The following is a 19,502-nucleotide window of genomic DNA, read 5'->3' on the forward strand; positions in this document are numbered from 1 at the left end:
GCATTTGTTATTCAGCCCATTAAAGCAGTATTTAATCTCCATTTAAAATCTACTCAATGCTAATTAGTCATCATACACTTATAGCGTCAGCAGTGGAATGGTGAAAATGTATTGATTAGCAAGATAATCAGACTGACAATGAAGGAATAGTGATTTATTAGCCTGATACTTTAGTATGATAATGTGGTTCCCTCGCCTCCACAGGGATCTCAGAGGATGTCAGGTTTCCAGTTCCTCTTGGGTGACAGACTGCGGAGGCTCCTACCAGTCATACAAATGGAAATCTGATACAGTACAGGGTTCATTTTTCTGTGTACAATGCCTCAGAACTTTTTCAGCTGAATTTTAATACGACTCACAACCTCACAACTCAAACCTATACTCTAATGTATAACCATGCCAGTGAAAGCTCCTGTCCTGGATGCCAGTGTTTGAACACTGCAGAACTTAATTTATGACTGACAATTAATCTGAAGGAGCCAAAACACTCCGGCGTGGCCGGCGGAGCGTGACAGCGTCGTCAAAAAAAAACCCACAGCTCTCGCCCGATTCGTCTCCCAGCCGACAGTCTGGCCCAGTCGCCCAGCGTTTATCTGCCTCCATACGCTTCCCCCCCCCGAAAAACTCATTAATCTCTAATGACTTAATTCTGTGTTCCCGGTATGGCCTGCGTATGTTCACATTAATAGCTTTTCAATCTTATGCTATAGAGCAGAGGCAAGATTATAAAAATGTTCTTTAAGGCTTAGATTGGAAATAGAAAAATGTACGTGATGATTCTTGTAGTTATTTGATGGTGAGCGCTGCAGATAATCGAGATCTGGTAGGAAGGATGATGACAGAAATTGAAAATGTATAAAAGCTTCAAGCGAGCCGTATAGTTCAAACAGAAATTATGAACTTGTGAAAGACACTGAAAAGAAATGGTCTGAACTCACTTTAAAGAGGGCAAGGGATTCTAGGCAGCTCATAAAACGTATCCAGAGCTGGAGGGAAAAACAAACTTTTGTCATATCTGAGTGATGCTATATTACTTAAAGCTTCATATTTGCTAAATCAGTAGATTCAAAACCGCAACGGTGCACCTGATTCGACTGTTCGCTCTGACAGCTCATTAAATGTGTGTTATCAGTTGTTATAAGCCTCATAGATGTGGGTCAATAGGGACCTGCTACACCTACTACACTGTAAAAGTGAAAGCAAAACTTAAAAAGCAACACGTTCTACAAATGTTCAAACAAAAAGGCTTCTTTAGGTTTAGGCAACAAAAATATGGAGGACGAAACATGCCAAAATAAATTAATTAATAAATAGATAAATGACTCGATAAATAAATAAATGTCATTAAATGTAGCAAAAATAAAATAAAAAATAAATGTAGCCATTAATTAATTGATCAAATGTGACAAATTGATTCTATTTTAATTTGTATTTCTTTAATGTGTGTAATCTCCAGGAGAAATGACGCATAATAACAAAAAGTCGGTTATAATAATCATCCTCTTATAGTGATCAATTTGACACAGACAGACGTGATCACTATAAGTGGTTTCCACTGTATTTCTTTTGGTTATCGCACATATGAATGGATGATAAAACCTACTAGTGGGTGTAGCAGGCCCCTTCTGACCCTTATAACCACTGATAACATAAATAAACAGTCTAACATGAGGTGATCGAATGCTAAAAAGATGGTCCAGAAGTCTGTCTGCCTTAAAAAAATACTTTTTAAAACAGGACACGTAGCTCTGGTGTTTTGTTCTTAACTGTTGTTGGGATTATGGATTCTCGCTCTCCCCTTTGGGTATTTGCTCTGCTGAAATAAACACCGCCTTACATATTTTCATTCCACCAGAAAATACATTCCTCCTGATTTCCGGGGTCTCAAAGACAATTCTAACTTTCAGTTGTCAAAACAAACCAAAAATCTCAAAAAGAAAAGCGTTTGAATGCGCCTCTCTCACGCCTTGGTACACAATAGCTTTGAGGCCAATTAGGGAGGGAATAGCTGTGGAAACAAAAAAAAAGAAAACTACAGAGACAGAATGCGGGCCGGAGTGGAGAGAGGTAAGGAAAAACTTAAATGATATATCATCTGCCCGGTCTCTGTGGAAGTAACTTTGTGTGTCATCATCCAAAAAACACAGAGCTGTGTGCTTGTGCTCGGAGTGTCGCGGTGTTCCCGGCAGTCACCTTTAACAATAGGATTAGTGCCAAGCTGAGAAGCAAAAAAAAAGGCATGGGAAGGGAGGATCAAAACTGCCTGGGATCACTGCTATCACTGATGGAGCCTGGACCCCCGAGGGAGCACTCGTCTTTCTGTTTGATTTGTTCTCTGTCATCTAGTCTGTAGCCAGTGGGCTGGGGGCTGTTTGCTTGGCACTGCACAGCCCTTTTATCTGCCGATTGAGAGAACGAAGGAAGGGAAATAGCTCTGTGACCAAACGCTGAACCGTCCTCCTCCACCTCCTCCGATGGGAAAACGCTGAAGGAAAGCAGCGTTGACCCGAGGACATCAGTCCTCCGCTGCCACATACCTGATGTTCCTGTCGCTTTGTGTGTGATGATGGGAGTTCTTTGTGTCGACCCAGACATCCGATTCCGTGTGATGCAACTTGCTTTTTACCGTCGCCTCGCTTTCGCAAAGATGACCTACCTGTGGTACTTGAGTGAATTTAGATAAAAGTCAATACCCTCATAATAAAACACCTCTGTCTTACTCCAGCTGATCACCAGTTGTCAGTTGTTTGGAAGGGCCCGCAGTGCCAATCGATGGGAAAATAAATTACCACTCGCAACCTCGCCGGATGACCGAGGAGAGAGGTTGAGCCACAGCTGCAATTCAACCCCGTTCCAAAAAAAGATTGAGAAATACTTCCAGTAATGAGACAGCATCTGGGTGATAGGGACCGTATGCAAAAAGTGATGGATTTGTCTCGACTCTCTTCTTCGTGGGGGGATTTAGCGAGACAGCTAAAGTGTTTGTGATTGGCACCGGGGCCCCTCGGCCTCATTTTCTCCTAGTTGCGGGCTTCTCTCCGAGTCGGCCAAGCGTGTAAACACACATCAGCTTAGCGGGCGCTGGTCCTGTCCTTTGCAGGTGCTCACTGTCAATCCAGGAGGTGGTAAAGTAAATAAAAGTCCATCTGACAACACAAGCTCGGACCATCTGCGATGTAGGACCCAGATTCTTCCTCGGTCCTCAAACTACAGCGCATGATTGAGAGGAGAAAACAGCAGGGAGTTGTCAGTCTTTTTAATTAGGATTTGCTACCTTTGCAAAAGTCAATTTATTCCCTTCAGTCGCAAAAATGCAATCAATCATGATTAACGTGCTTGTTTGTAAATAGGAGGCCCATTTTTCAACTTGATCATGATGCTGAGAGGAAGAGAAGCACGAACGTCCGACTCAAATTAGAGACACGACAAAGTAGAGTCTGTGTAAATAGGGACTTAACTTTGATCACAGAACTCCTCTTCCATTTCGATTAGCACTTTTGTCATATATAAGCTTCATATTTGCTAAATGAGTGGATTCAAAACCTTAAGGCTGCACCCGATTCGATTGTCCGCTCTGACAGCTCATTAAATGTGTGTTATCAGTTGTTATAAGCCTCATAGATGTGGGTCAATAGGGGCCTGCTACACCTACTACATTGTAAAAGTGAAAGCAAAAAGGCTTCTTTAGATTTAGGCAACAAAAATATGGAGGACGAAACCTGCCAAAATAATAAAAAAAATATTAAATAGATAAATGACTCGATAAATAAATAAATGTCTATAAATGTAGCAAAAATAAAATAAAAAATAAATGTAGCTATTAATTAATTGATCAAATGTGACATAAATTGATTCTGTTTTAATTTGCTTTTTTCTATTTTATCCTTTGTTTAATTTTCCTTTTTATTTATTCATTTATTTATTTTTGCATTTATTTTTGATTTAATTATTTTTGTGTTTTATTATTTATTTATTTTATATTTATTTTTAAATATCCCAAAAAACGCAATCAATCACCTTGATTAACGTGCTTGTTGGTAAATAGGCGGCCCATTTTTCAACTTGATCATAATGCTGAGAGGAAGCTAGAGAGAAGCATGAGCTTCCAGCTCAAATTAAAGACAAGACAAAGTAGAGTCTGTGCAAATAAGGATTTAACTTTGATCACAGTACTCCTAGCTCATTTTGATTAGCATCCATTTTTAATGAAGCCACATACAGCAGCCTCAATGGGAATGTGCGGCAATTTGTCATGGATGGAAATGGACTTTGTTGCAGAGATAAAGTGTAAGGATTAGCCTTGGCATCGCCGTGCCCCGTGCTTAATGCTTGCTGATGAGTTTTCATCTATCAGTGAGGTATACCAAATCTGCATTCTCATTAGCAAGCATTAAATGTGGTGCATTACAATGCAGCCTCCCAAATTGTCCACATTATTGTAATATGGATGAGTGGCTTTGTAAGTTTAGTCGCAAAAGCAACATCTTTTATACACTTTATTTCCCCGAAAACTTCTCTGCCTCTGAGTGTTTTTTTAATGATAAGCCTTTGACTTCATTCCACCTTGCATGAATATTGATCACAGCATTTAAAAAAAAGGACCATTTGCACTCATGAGTTACATTTTATGACTGGCACCATGTGGAAAATCACCCGAGCGGAGCAGCCGCAGCGATATGTGTTTCGTTTGTGTTTTATTTGGGTCAATTTTAGCCGAGCAGACGGAGCAGAGCGCCAGCCACATTGATGTCTGTATTAGCGTCTCCTGGAATACAGATGAGAATGCGTCTGGTCCGAGAGGTGCTCTGTGATTTCCACTTAATGAGGTTGAGAAGAGCCCCAGTCCGAGCAGGTTAGGCCAGACTGTTTTGACCTTTAACACCCCATAACCATCAGTCACAAGGGCCTGACAGACTGCAAACAACTGACCGAAGCACTGGCTAAATCATGCATTTCCCTCACTGTGGAGAGGTTTGAATCTGTCAGCATGGCGGAGAGGAGGGAAGTCAATTCCCAGTTAATCTCTATCTAGCTGGTCATTGACTGAAACAATATACTGTATATACTTATTTCATTTTAAAAATATATTGAAATGAGAAACTTTGATACACTGTTGATACACTGTTAATATAGAAATGGGTGCTGTATACAGAAAAAATGGGGGGAAAAAAGACACAAATACATCAGAGATGCAAGAAACATGGTGCCAACACAGTCAAAAATTTAATTAGAACACAATTTTTAAAAAAGTATTTGACATGCAAACATTTCTCTCACACTGCCAGATTTATAATTATTTTTTTATTAAGTAAAATGTGTTTTCAATGTGATTTAAAGTAATTTTTCCAGCCCCGTCGCCCAACGTTGTTTTACGTACCCTTGTTTTACGTAACGTTGGTTTCCGTAACGTTGGTTTACGTAACGTTGGTTCACGTAATGCTGTTTACGTAACGTTGCTACGCTTGTTACGTAATGTTACGCAATAAAGTCCGCTAAGGACTGTTGTTGTTTATTTACATATTTACAGAACGTTGTTTCACATAACGTTGTTTGATTGTTATACGTAATCTTGTTTCGTTGTTTGACGTAACGTTGTTTGACGTAACGTTGTTTGACGTAACGTTATTTGACGTATCGTTTTATGCTAATGTTTTTTTTTATGTAATGTTACGCAAGAATGTCTCCTAGGGCCGGTTATTGTTCATTTACTCTAGTTACGTTGTTACGTTACATTGGTACGTTGTTTTTATTATTTTAACACAAAACCATGATCTTTTGTCTAACCATAACCAAGTAGTTTTGTTGCCTAAACCTAACCAATCATTTCACAACATTAACCACGTGACATTGTGCGTTTTTTTGGTTCAGAAACATCAACATTCAACGTATCGCGTTGTTTTCAGAAACACACAATGCCAACATTTGTTTTCTGGCGACTAGGTTGCATTTTTCAATTCACAATCATGATATCTATAGAAAATTTAAAAAAAATAAATAAATAAGAATAATCAGTGAAATTTTTCTTTATTTTTGTTTATTGTGCACTTTGTCTCTTTTTTGGAGAATTAATTATACTAAAATACGAGTGTATGGAGGTGAAGAGAAAGTCTCTAACCATTTAAGAGGTGCTGGATTATTTACACGATATTATCATATGTGTATTATTAGTGTGATATTAATATTTTATTTTTTAAATATCACAGTTATTGTCAATACCGGTCAATATCGCGACACTCCTAGTTCAAATCTACAAAAGAATTTTAAAAGCCAGCCTATAACTTTAGTTGAACAGCCAATGAGCAATTACAGGACAATGCTAAATGCAAAAACATTGAGTCACAGTAGCACGAGGAGAGCTGAGTCATGAAAACAATAGAATGACTCAGTAATTTCAGTTTGGCAGCAACATCTGTCTAAAGATTACTAACATTAACCACCATAAGCTACCGATCACACCAGTCCAAGTTAGGCTGTAGCGTCTAACCCCTCAGTGTATTGAACTGAGAAATGGTGCATTTTATTGCTTATGAATGTGATGTCAAAAGTTACAAATATACGCTTTAAAGTAAACTTTAGGTTCAAAATAAATATTACTACTTTGATTTAATACTACCCGTGTTGCTTATGGTGTCTCCGTCTCTCTCCCAGCTACTACTCCTGTGGCCATAAATTCAATCGAATCTCCGCTCCGCCTGTCTGCCAGCGTTATGATAATGAGACTTTACAAGCCACATTTCCAACAGGCTCCCCGAACGTGCACCTGAAAAACACTAAAATTCATTCCCCCTGACGGATTAGCTTTTGTGCCACCTCAAGATTTTCCAAAAGATTCCTTCTCTCTGTATATTTGAGCCATTTCCGAATGTTGTAAAATACAATATTCCACAGCCACAAACAGCTTTGATCGATAACACTATTCCGCCTAACGGAATGGTTATGGTCACAAGTGCTGCCAAGCGCTCAATAAGGCGTGACCTTGACCGAGGGCACGGCGTGGTCAGGGAGGGAACACCAGCAAAACAATTATCTCAGCTCGTTTCCCCGACTGCTCACCCACCATACATCATTGTTTTATCAAAATCGAAAAGGCCTGAATACAGCTACTCCTCCGTCCACGGATCGATGGTTGATTACAGCTCCTGCTGCGGCTTAAGCACCTCTCTCGTCGCAGCCCGAGTGCAGCACTGTAGCAGCACGAGTCGATACAGATGTTTGCCGTATTATACGCCACATTATAGCCATCATATTAATGCAGTCTGACTTATTGTCTCTCGCTGTTGTTGAGAGAAAGTCGTGTTTTTCTGTTCTGATATTTTGAGGAAGCGACTGGGAACAGAAATCCTCCTTCAACTAGATGTGACATTCATTAGATTTAGGCCATCGCAAAGTTATTAATATTTGAAAAGAGGGAGAAAAAAAAAGAGAAGGACCACAACAAAGACTTCAAACATTGTTCTGACTCGCCCACACTAAACCTGTGATTTTTCAAGTCGAGAACTCAGCCAAGCTTCAGGATAGTCTCATTATGCAATTGCTATCATCAAATGCAGTCGGTCGGGGCTTCTCTTGAAGACTTTGCTGCTTTTTGAAAGCAGCCGCAGTGATAAAAAAAAGGTCTCTTATCAGTGTCTGCGCTCATTCCACAATCTGAAATTTTCTAGACTGGCTTTTTTTTTTCCCTCACGCTTTCATAAGCATATTAAAAGATGTCAAGACATAAAAAATTATTAGCCCTCGTAGTCTGACATTTAAATGAAGCCAATTCTCTGAGTCATCTGGGGACACCGTGCTCCTCTTGTACAAATGTCAGACTAATAAGGTACAAACAGCCGCCGTAATCCGATTCAGCGTACATCTTTAAGCGTAAGATGCAATCAATGTATTCAGCTCTCTGGTATCCCGGCAACATGTCCGTGTCTCTCTCTTCCCGAGCCACTAAATCTTTTCTTGCGAGCCTATACATAAGGGAGTAGGAGGGGGCAGGCTGGTTACCGAGAGGAATGTGGGTTCATTTCTGCTACACTGCAAACAAGATGTTGATGTTCAAAGGAAGAGAAACTCAGTTATTTTAACAGGTCAGGACCAGAGAATATGTCAGCGTGCACCTCCTCTAACATTCACAACAGTAGTACTAATACTGATGCAACCCAAGCCTGAGGAAATATAGTATTTCTCAGGATATTTTAGGATATTTGTTTGGCATTTTAACAAACAATTGGTTAGTCTAAGTGTAGTCTCCAAAGAGTCCAGTCCATTTACACATAGAAAACATGTTTAAATATATACTATATCGGCGCCGTTTATTTGTTTATTTGCTTATTTGGGGTACTTTACTGTCATTTCTCTTTTCCCAGTTAATTTTAGCCATCATTGGGGTACAATACGTGTAGTAAAATCTGGTCTGCACTCGCGGAAATTGAGCAAATAGCAACACATGACCGCAGTCGTATGTGTCAAACCCCATACACCAAGACCGTGTCCCAGCCTTTCTCAATAAGCCTTGATTTTAGCTGAACATCACTCTTCCCCTGAGCTGATTGGAGTGTTATTGAGATCACCTGTTGAGCAGGGTTGTGGGGCGAGGCTCCGAATTAATGATTGAGAGCAGCTTGGTGCATTTCTCCTCTCGGCCAATCAGGGTGTGACAACGCCCTTTCTGTATAGGGCTTAAGAGAGGTGAGGAAATGCACACTCGGGGCACGCTGTTCCTTTCTTAGGAAGTAATGCCAGCCTCATGTCAGCCAGAAACTCTGATCTTTAGGTGCTTTTTTTTAGACTTCTTTGTTGTCTTTACGTTTCTGATTGAAGGTGGTTTTGAGCAGTCTGCAACCTAGCTGGAGTGGATATTAAAGAACACCTTTCCACTAGGTTACCTGCATCAGGGCAGACCTTTAGTGCTATTTGTGCAAGAGTTTGTGCTTGCCAAACAATAACCTAACACCCACATCTCCTTATCATTGAAGAGGCCTTTTCTTTCATTGTGAAGCCACTTGTGAGATTTATGTCTCCAGTAAATATTTCTAATGTGGTTCTGAGGCTTCTTCCCGACCAGCTGAAATCTGGGGAGTCAGTACTGCAGAAAAGTATTTACAGAAGCACGCACATCCACATGATAAATACTTGATGCTGGACAGAAAAAAACATGTAAAAGATGGAAAAAATGGAGTCTGCACACCATATACTGCTCCCATGAACATTTAATTGATTACAACTGGTGACATTTTGAGCATTTAGCTCTTCAGATAAAGATTGCAGTACCCACCTATAGATACATACTAGGCCAGGTCTGTACCGCCACAGTGATAATAATGTCATTGTTCTGGAAATGAAGGTCAACTTGCCCATTTATGCTGTTTATTGGCCTTTTAAACCTTTTTACATTTTTAGTGTTATCTTGAATGTTCTGCTGATGTCGGCCCTCCCATCATATTGTGCACTTAGTCCTATTTCAAACCAACCCAAAAGAATGAAGGCACGGTCACATGTACAAAATTAACACTTGCTTCCTGTTCACTTCCATTCTATGCTAACGAAGGGGCGAAAAAACATTTGCTTCTTTGCATTCACATTCAAATATCGCCTCGGCAGGCAATTTCCGCTCCAGTCTTTTCAAAATAAAACTACTTAGTTAGGTTTAGGAAAAAATCATGCTTTGGGTTTAAATAACATTGTAAGTGCCGCAACTTAAGTACGGAAGTTAAGTGACAAAACTACTTAGATAGCTTGAGAAAAAGATCGTGATTTGGGTTAAAACAACTCCGGAAGTGGGTTAAAATAACTTGACTTGACTTCTGGATTCACACTGGACACGAACACCGGTCTCCTGGTCAAAAGTGCAGTGTTATTTGACCCACCCATTCTACTCAATCTCCTCTCTACATGGCATTCGCCGCTCTTTATACTTTCCAGTTCACAATTACGTGAATTACATACGAATTGATTTCGTGCTGACCATCACTATAAAAATGTGAAATTTGTGTCTACGTACGTGAATCAATATATTCAATTTTGTGACTATTTCACAAACTGCTGTGCGACTGGTCTGGCATTGATACAAGGACAACTACAAAATATAACCAAGACCTCGAATGTGTCCAAAAGGTCAACTTACTTCTGTATGAGTGTATAAAACTCAACACATCATGTGAAAGAACGTAAGCACAAATATTCAAAGACAAAGGGAACGTGAGCAGAGTTGTAGTCCCGTAGAAAACACCAACATCTGAGCTCTCACAATAGCCCGATGATTTCAGCCGAGGACAAAAGGTTGCTGGGATAAAGTGGAGCAATGCGAGGTGGGACATGATGACAGACGCCATGTGGGTGGTGGTGGTGGTGTTGCTGGTGTGGCAGCTGTAGTGTTTCTGTATCGGCCTGTGTGTGTTGTTGTACATACTGTATAGTAAGGACCTTTTGCGGGGCTGCTGACTGCCCAGATTACAGGATTACTGCCGTCGCGGACTGTTCGACACCTTTAAGTCAGGCGAAAGCTCCAATCCTTTTTCTGGCAACGGGGATTTATATCATTCAAATCCTCCCTGGAGCTAAGATAAAAAAAAAATATTAATATAATCCCACAGAATGATCACTGGCTGAAATCATTATGACGCGTGCAGCCCCGAGAATGTTAATTACAGCTGAGGTCACGAAAAGTACAGTCGGGGAAAACGGGGCAAACTAGGTGTGTTTGATTTACCTACCTAGCAAGCAGCTCTATTTACAGTGGGCTCTGTATAAAACCACGGTTTTATACCAGGCTATCATTTATCAAGCGAATTATGTGTATCACACACTCTCCGATGTGTTGCTTTTATCACTCCCAGTAGGAAAATGACAAACACACATGTGTGCACACATAGAGGACTTGTAGGGGTCAGTGGGGGATTGTGCAGCTTCAATCCAGCAATCCATATCTTATATTTGCCCCAACACGGAGCCATCGAGGACGGGGTTATTTGTCTCCCAGATCAGCTCTTAATGTGCACCATCACGTGACCGAGGCCCCTTTGGGTGTCATGCTGGCAGAGCGAGCACATCCATCTGAGTTTTAAAGAGACCCAGGCCTCCCACCGCCAGATGAAGTGAAGGGAACCCCGGGGCCGATTTGTTCCTGGAGAACAAAACCCCACACAGGCTTTTTGCTCTTTAAGTGGATTCTGATACAGCAGATAAAGTCCCGCCACGATTGCAGGTGATGATCACAATTAGTCGAGGCGTTCCGCGGGCTTCGAGCTCCACAATGTCGCCTCGCCAGTTAGATCCCTGGCTTCAGCCCTGCAGCCTATCTTGTCATGCCAGAGCTGATTTGACACATCGATGGTGACAGGCGGCTCTGGCCTGAGCTGAGCCAAATGACCCACATAGAGATGGTCAATGAGTGGTCCTCCTGGCCCTGCAACAACAACCACAAACATCCAACTTAAAAATCTACAATTTGATCTAATTGAGATTATTTTTTTGAAGAATTAGGGCTGTCAAAGTCGCGTTAATGCAAATTAGTTTTAAAGCCACTAATTTCTTTAACGCAACTTGCAATTTTTAAGGTTGTAACGGACTCAGTTTTAAAGCTAGAGTGAAGATACTGGTATCATATGAAACTAGAAAACCTCAGGAATCCATTGGTACCAATCATGTCATTCCAGACAGGAAATATGGAAAACAAATTAAACCAAAAACATATTTTGCTAAACAAATTATATGTATTTTTTCTAACTTTTCTCTAATATGTTCTTTTTGTTGGGAAAGGGTCATAAGCCAAAGGATGAATCGATTAATCAAACATTGTTTGTATTTTTGACACTCCTATAAGTCGCCACACCAAAAGTACATTTTGTACTTTTTCCAAATCCATTTCATGGTTATTCATGGAGCACTTTAACACAGCCAGTTTGGTATATAACGACGAAATAAAAGCTATTGTGCAATTACGCCTGAAGTGAGATTCAGGCTATTTTTTAAAACAAAGCAAAACCACTAAACTTATTAAAAAACAGATTTGGACTATGGCCTGAATGTCTGCTCTGTGTCTGAATTTTATTCCACTTTTGGCTCGAGGTGCATATTATAAATCTTTAAAGTCATGAGGCTCGAGTCCAAGCAAAGTCAAAGTGAGCTACAAGTCTTTTTTGTGTGAATACTAGGGCTGTCAAAGTTAACGCGTTGCGCAAATTCGTTTTAGCTCCACTAATTTCTTTACCACATTAACACAACTTGCGATTTTTAAGGTTGTAGCGGGCTCAGTTTTAAAGCTAGAGTGAAGATACTGGCATCATATGAAACTATAGAACCTGAGGAATCCATCGGTACCAACCATGTCATACTAGCTTCTCGCGAAGGAGGTTAAGTAACGCTCCAAACTTGTGCTAAATTTTGGCGAGGAAAAACTGGCATGGCCATTTTCAATGGGGTCCCTTGACCTCAAGATATGTGAATGAAAAGGGGTTCTATTGGTACCCACGAGTCTCCCCTTTACAGACATGCCCACTTTATGATAATCACATGCAGTTTGGGGCAAGTCATAATCAAGTCAGCACACTGACAACTGTTGTTGCCTGTTTGGTTATGATTTGAGCATATTTTTTTATGCTAAATGCAGTACCTGTGAGGGTTTCTGAACAATATTTGTCATTGTTTTGTGTTGGTAATTGATTTTCAATAATAAATATATACATACATTTGCATAAAGCAGCATATTTGCCCACTCCCATGTTGATAAGAGTATAAAATATTTGACAAATCTCCCTTTAAGGTACATTTTAAACAGATAAAAAATGTGCGATTCATTTGCAATTAATTATGGACAATCATGCGATTAATCGCGATTAAATATTTGAATCGTTTGACAGCCCTATTATGAATATTTTTACAGGAATGAGAGCAACCCCATTAATATCCCACTTCACACTTCTCAAGATGACGTGAAATCTTGAGAAGATAGGGGGGGAAAGAAAAAGATTGTGAGCAACCATCCTCCTGACTCACTCTATACCATTTTTGATAGCTGAGCAGTGGGGGAAAAAACCCTAATAAAGATTTGGGTCATCACAGACAGCAGATTCATCCGGCTAAAACAAAATTGTCATCACTCTGCTTTGCTGAGCTAGAGTTTAAAGGGAAGGGAGGAAGCCAGGAGGGGAAATGGGTTAGCAAAGAGATGGAGAGAGAGCAGCTGTGTTGTGGTGTATTGCTCTGTCCCTGTCAGCCCGGGCTTATTGAATTGATGTCACTCCTTTTTTTTAAACTCCAGTGGGTTGGGTTCGCAGTGTGCAGGTGTGTGAGTGAAGGAGAGGGCCAGGGAAATACTGATAGCTGTGGTTTTCCTGTGAATCATCTGGAGAACCTGGCGACCTTCCAGAGCCTGAAGGAGGTTTCTGAGCCGCGGGCTCTCCAGCAGCCACTCCAATAAGATCGAATTTACCTCCAATCCAGTGCACATTTGTGTTTGTGGAAATGTCGGGGTGCTTATGTGTAGGCGCGTTCACGTGTGGGTGTGTGCGAGTAACATGCATGCATGTTGTTTCAGTCCACACACCTCCAAATGCACACTTAAAAATAGCTAGCAGGGAAAACTTTTCTTTTCCCTACATCACACACGTCGAGCAGCGTCCGTGTGAGATGGTTGTCAAAAGTTTCTCAGCAGTTACCAAGGGCAAAAATCAATATGTGACCTAAAGGAAAAAACCTGGTCTTTTGGTGAAGGGTGCCTCGCAAGCCCTGGTGAAATTGTGCATTTAATCCAATTTATATGGAGCACTCAATTCATGTGTGAAAGAAGAGACTAAAACATCCTCTTATGAAAACGGATGGTATTTCCCCTTTGACGAAGACGACGGCGGAGCCCAGCCGCTCATGAGTCACGATGTGAAGAGCATGAAAGTGATTTTGTCAACACATCACAAGTATTTTTAATCTGAAAATGATCAAATGTTCATATGGCAGAAAGTATAATTCACTTCTGGTGCCCCCCTTGTTCGTCTCTTCTTTCTCTTGTCTCTCGGGTAGCAATTACAATTGTGATTAAACTAGGAGATTAATCTCATAATGTCTTCTCCACACTACGCACTGACTCAGCCTGCTGCCTACTGCAGTCATTTCAACATTCACAGGAATGTACAAGTATGGTTAGAGTAAAAAAAGACACTCGTAAATTAGGATCTTTGCAAAATTGGATGCACGATGCAGCTAAACGCTAAAGAACTCGGTATACAGCGAGCGTTGACGTGTGGTCGGACTGAATTTGAAGTGAATTTTGGAGGGGACTTGATTCCAGATAAAGTCAAAGTTGTGATGCTACAGCTAATGTCTGTACAGTCTGTACATGGTGGCAAATAAACACAAACTGCACAGTCAATTTCATGCGAATAAAGAGGCTTTCAAACTTAAAACACCTGTCTGAGGTTTAAAATCGCTACCATACCTTTTAAAGTATACTTTATAATAAGGTGAAAATGTGTTGGTGATGTTTACAGCTTGTTTACGCTGTCCCCAAGTGGCCAAAAAAATGAACTAAGTTTGTCATTTTAAGTATTCACTTACTTAAAGTTACTGTGAAGAACTTTTAACTGGTTATGAAACAGTCTCAATTTAATACTGATGCCTCTATATGACCTACATAAGAAAACCAGACCATCAGTGAGAAGGTTGGCTATTTCCATATGGTTATTCTTAATGCTTGTCATCGGTGTCACTGGGTCAGTATTCCGTGTGAAATCAGACGAAATCATGCAGGTTCACCAGAAACTTCCGCAGCAACCAGCCCGCTGCGGAAAAACCCAGATCCGGAGAACCAGAACCAGGACTGAGCGGTTCAGACTGTCAGACCCTGCTGCAGTAAAATATGAGGTTTTCTAAAGGGAGTCTGGTGCTCGGAAACACTACCGCTTTTGTCCACAGGGACCGCCAAAATCAACACAAAATGAAAGCTCCTCATAGTAGCATTCACTTAATTCATCAACAATTTATTGACCATTAAAAAAATCATTAGTCACAACTTGTAAACCCTTTACATAAAGCGTGCATAATTAGAAAGTGGTACCTTTAATTTAGGGGTGTGTTGCCATTTTCATAACTGAACAGGTGTTGTGTAAGCATACAGCCCATAATGAAGTGGAGGGGGACTCTGGGGAGAGCTGCCTGCCAACACCATCAATCCATACAATAAAATCTCTCTCTCTCCTTCACTCCGTCCTCTTACGGTCTCCCATAATTCACTGGCTTTAGTTCACTTTTTAGCGTCTGGCTTTAACGGCGTATAGCACAGCGTAAGACTATTGACTTTTTGTCACACATTTGCAAATAGGCTTGTAGGATGAATACATATGAAACTGTTATGCCTCACTGATGAGGTTTTTAATGCAACCTTCTCGTCAATACTCTCCTCAACCTGAAACGGAAGGAGCTGCTTCGTCCCCTGACGGTATCCGTCAAGGTGATGCTCTCTGTAAAGTCCGAGAGACGGGTCTGACTGGGGGTTGTCTGTGCGGTGTGTTAGCCTGCCTGTCCTCATTAGATGCTGAGAGATTGACACAGCCCCCCCTCCCACCTCTCTCCTTTCCCCTTCAGCCCCGATGAACACTAGCAGGGTTTGTGAGCAATAATGAATCACCATTAGCCCGGGTCACACGGGCTGACAACCAATTTACAGGGAATGAGAGGGTGCACACGGTGACATCCAGGTAAATGTGAGCGTTTAACCGCTTTATCCTGAGTTAGCCGTTAGGTATATCTCCAAAGCACCCATCATGAGAGGATGAGACAGATTAAATCTTATCTCCTGATGTTTGTCTGTTTACCTCAAGTCATGTTGATGCAAAGCAGTCAGGACACTTCTGCATTAACGCTGCAGCATCAGTAGCTTTTTGGCGCTTTGGCTGAGTCCGCCATATGTGGGTACATTGTGACATCTAGTGGTAGTAGGTGGTGACTTTATTGTCCAAGATCATCCATGTCCAATAAATTGAGGAGCAAACTTGCAATTTCATACATCAGAAATGACAAAATACTCTGTTTGGTAAAGCACTTTATGCACTCTGAGTGCTGAGACAACAGCTCATGTGACATGTCCTGTTAGCGAGAAACAAATATGCACATGCCCATGTGGCTCGTAAAGACTTATGGAGCAGTGAGAGCACAATAACAAGCGTATAATACGTTCATTTTATGGTGCACAATGTCATAAAATTCCACTAAGCACTGAAACCTTTGGCCATGATCAAACAATAATAAAATGAATTGGTGTATAAATTACTGTGTGAACAGTGACAGGCTCGCAAAGTGATCACAAGCTTAGAAAAAAAACGGAGTCATTCCAGGAGGGAGGTGAGGAAATTAACAACTGGAGCATCTGCTGGAAACTCAAAACCCCCCTTTACGAATGACAAACACACCATCTGTGCATGTTGCTATAGACATGTCACAAAAAAAGCATAGAGGCCATTATGGTGCCATCAACTGAAGAAAGCAAAGTTTTGGAAAAACTTAGCTTTAAAGAGGACATATCTGTGTCACATGCAGGCTCATTAGAATATACCGCCCATAACTTGAGAACTACCCCTTTAAAGGCAGCCGGGTTAAAGGGGAGGTTGTTTTTTTTGCCACTGTTGCACCAAGTGCATGCTCATGGGGGATCTCTTGTTGGGTCTCAAAATTATACAGTATGCTCTAGACCTGGTCTATATGAAAAGCGTCTTGAGATAACTTCTGTTATGGTTTGACGCAATATAAAAATGAATGAATTGAAAAACTGGGGGAACTCTCACGAGATTGTTAAGGTTAGGTCGTCAGGCAGCGAGTCTCGCAAGAGTTTTTGCAAGTTTTTGCAGATCTCAGATCAGATTTCAGTTTGCGGCCTCCCTTCTAGACACGACCCTAAAACGGAGCGTTTCAGACAGAGGGTGAATACAGGTATATTCAGACAGACGGTATGAGAAAAATAATGTGTTTTTTGAACATTAAAGCATATAAACATGTTCTCGTAGAAACCCAACATACAAGTATGAACCCAGTAATGAGCATGATATATGTTCCCTTTAATGCTCACGTTCTTCTTGAAGGTGACAGGATGGCCGAGTACTGTATCAATCTGTCAAAACTGAAAAGCTGAGGACTCTTGAGTCTCTGTGGCATACCTAAAAGTACCAAAGAAGTAACTAATTAACTATATTTAATGATTGCATAAATAACACGGCCAATAAAATAAATATTAAATCTAAGAATTAGCTGATTAAGCACCTGGAATTAGTACTTAGTGCAGCCGCTCTCACAAAGTACGTACTGTTGCCTGCAGTATGTATACAATTGAGACATACTACTTTGTCATAAAATTACAAGTTTGTGAAGTCAACTTTTTTTATTTGGAAGAAGAAGATTGTGTTATCTCTTCTTTCAAAAGTTACGTCGTGTTGTACCCTCATCCAAACAGTGACTCGCGTCACAAATATAGCCTCCACAAAGAAAATACATTTCCTCTAAATCCAAGAAATTAACTTAATTGTTTTCTGCAGAAAAAATTATGTTGCCACAATGTCTTCCCACATTTCTAAAAACAGCTATTGATTAAATTAGATGCAGAGTTGGCAGGAGGATCCCTGAATGTGATGACTAACTAAGTGTTATGTTTCTTTTCCAAAACGTCCCCTATAACTAACAAACTAATTAGTGCTCTAATCAGACATCAGAGAGGGACAATAGGGACAAACAACAGCCGTTATCAGAACGAGGAGCTTCCATACAATTAAAAGAAGTTCCTGCTGCACGCAGTTAATCAAGTCACAGTTACACAAAGACACATAGACGGGTCCAACTGGACTCCAAGTTGACAGAATGAAAAAATAAAGATGAATAGAGTCTGCACAGTGATGCCCTGAAGTTGTACAATACATTTATCAAGGAGCAAGAACCCACAGTGGTGCCGAGTCTATTTGTCTCTGTCTATTTGTTGTTGCTCTTTGGAGCATAAAAATAGACATATAGGAAAAGGCTTTCTGGACAGTTACAGCATACTGTGATAAGAGGACGAGAATCCTGAGATAGAAATAGAAGAAGAGTGTGACTAAGGACTTTACCGATACAACAGAAAACTTTTCTTATCATTTCAATCAAGTCTACTGATGTGAGCATAAATTAGAAAGCAGTGTGACTACAAACTGCTGTGTTCACTGAAAATGAGTGTGTTGACCACTGACTGTACACAGCGAACCCTCATAACAAGCAAAACTGAAATTTGCAGACTGATTACGCTGCCCATTCGACTACATAATCTGCTCAGCAGTAGTTGCATACTGATAATATACATTTGCTGTACTTTTACCACTAGATGGCGACATCATGCAGGACTCAATTAAACCATCAGAGACAAATGAGAAGAGGCTGCAGATTTGGACCTAAGTGCTACATGATTATTCAATATTTCATTATGGGCATGTTTTCATGCTGGCTTTAACAGTTTCCAGATTTCTTATTTATTTCATGTGATTAACTTGCTTTCATCAGTGTTGATTATAGATAAACCATATAGGTCAGACCAGTGGTTCCCAACCTTTTTTGGCTTGTGGACCCTTAAATTGAAGCAGATTCTACTTGTGACTCCCTCATGACAAAGTGCTTGAAGCAGTTCAACCAAAAACATCTTCTCAGATTGTTTAATTTGAAGGATATTTGGAGAGCAGTGGTGGAAGAAAAAGTATTCAGATCATTTACTTCAGTAAAAGTAGCAATACTACTATGTAAAAAGTAATTTTTTTTTTTTACAAGGAAAAATCCCCAAAGGTATTAGCATCAAAATATACTTACAGTAAAAAATACTCATTATGCAGAACGGCCTATTTTTGGAATAATATATATTATATTATAGAATTATAATTAGTGATGCACTTTAATGTTACTATTAGTTAATTTTATTATTATTTTTCTATTAATAATCAGAATATGCAAAGTAACTAGTTACTATAAGGCTGTCAAATGAATTTAGTGGAGAAAAAAGTACAATATTTGCTTTCAAAATGGAGTAAAAGTATAAAGTAACATAAAATGTAAATACTCAAGTAAAGTACAAGTACCTCATAATTGTACATAAGTACAGCAATTGAGTAAATGTACTTAGTTACATTCCACCACTGGATTATAATTAGTGATGCATTAATATGATCATCACTTTAATGTTGCAGCTGGTAAAGGTGGAGCTAAGTATGTATTTTATATACTGATGGGTAACTTAACCTGTGATAAAACATCAGAATGTATTAGTTCATTTATTTATTTTTTATTTTTTTTTATTATTTTTTATAAATAATCTGAATATGCAAACTAACTAATTATTAAAGCTGTCAAATAAATGTAATGGAGTAAAAACTACAATATTTTCTTTCAAAATAGAGTGGATTAAAGGTAAAAAAGTAACATAAAATGTAAATACTCAAGTACAAGTACCTCATAATTGTACTTAAATACCGCACTTGAGTAAATGTACTTAGTTCCATTCTACCACTGCTGGAGAGGTGAAAGTA

At 39.9% G+C, this 19,502-nt stretch overlaps 1 protein-coding gene across 2 annotated transcripts in view; it reads right to left on the reverse strand.

Moving 5' to 3' along the window:
- The window catches only part of ptn (pleiotrophin), a 93,739-nt gene that overhangs the window by 57,077 nt on the left and 17,160 nt on the right, over positions 1-19,502 (reverse strand). The window lies entirely within an intron of this gene.

The sequence above is a fragment of the Sebastes fasciatus genome, chromosome 23 (assembly GCF_043250625.1).
Source record: "Sebastes fasciatus isolate fSebFas1 chromosome 23, fSebFas1.pri, whole genome shotgun sequence".
Classification (NCBI taxonomy): domain Eukaryota; kingdom Metazoa; phylum Chordata; class Actinopteri; order Perciformes; family Sebastidae; genus Sebastes; species Sebastes fasciatus.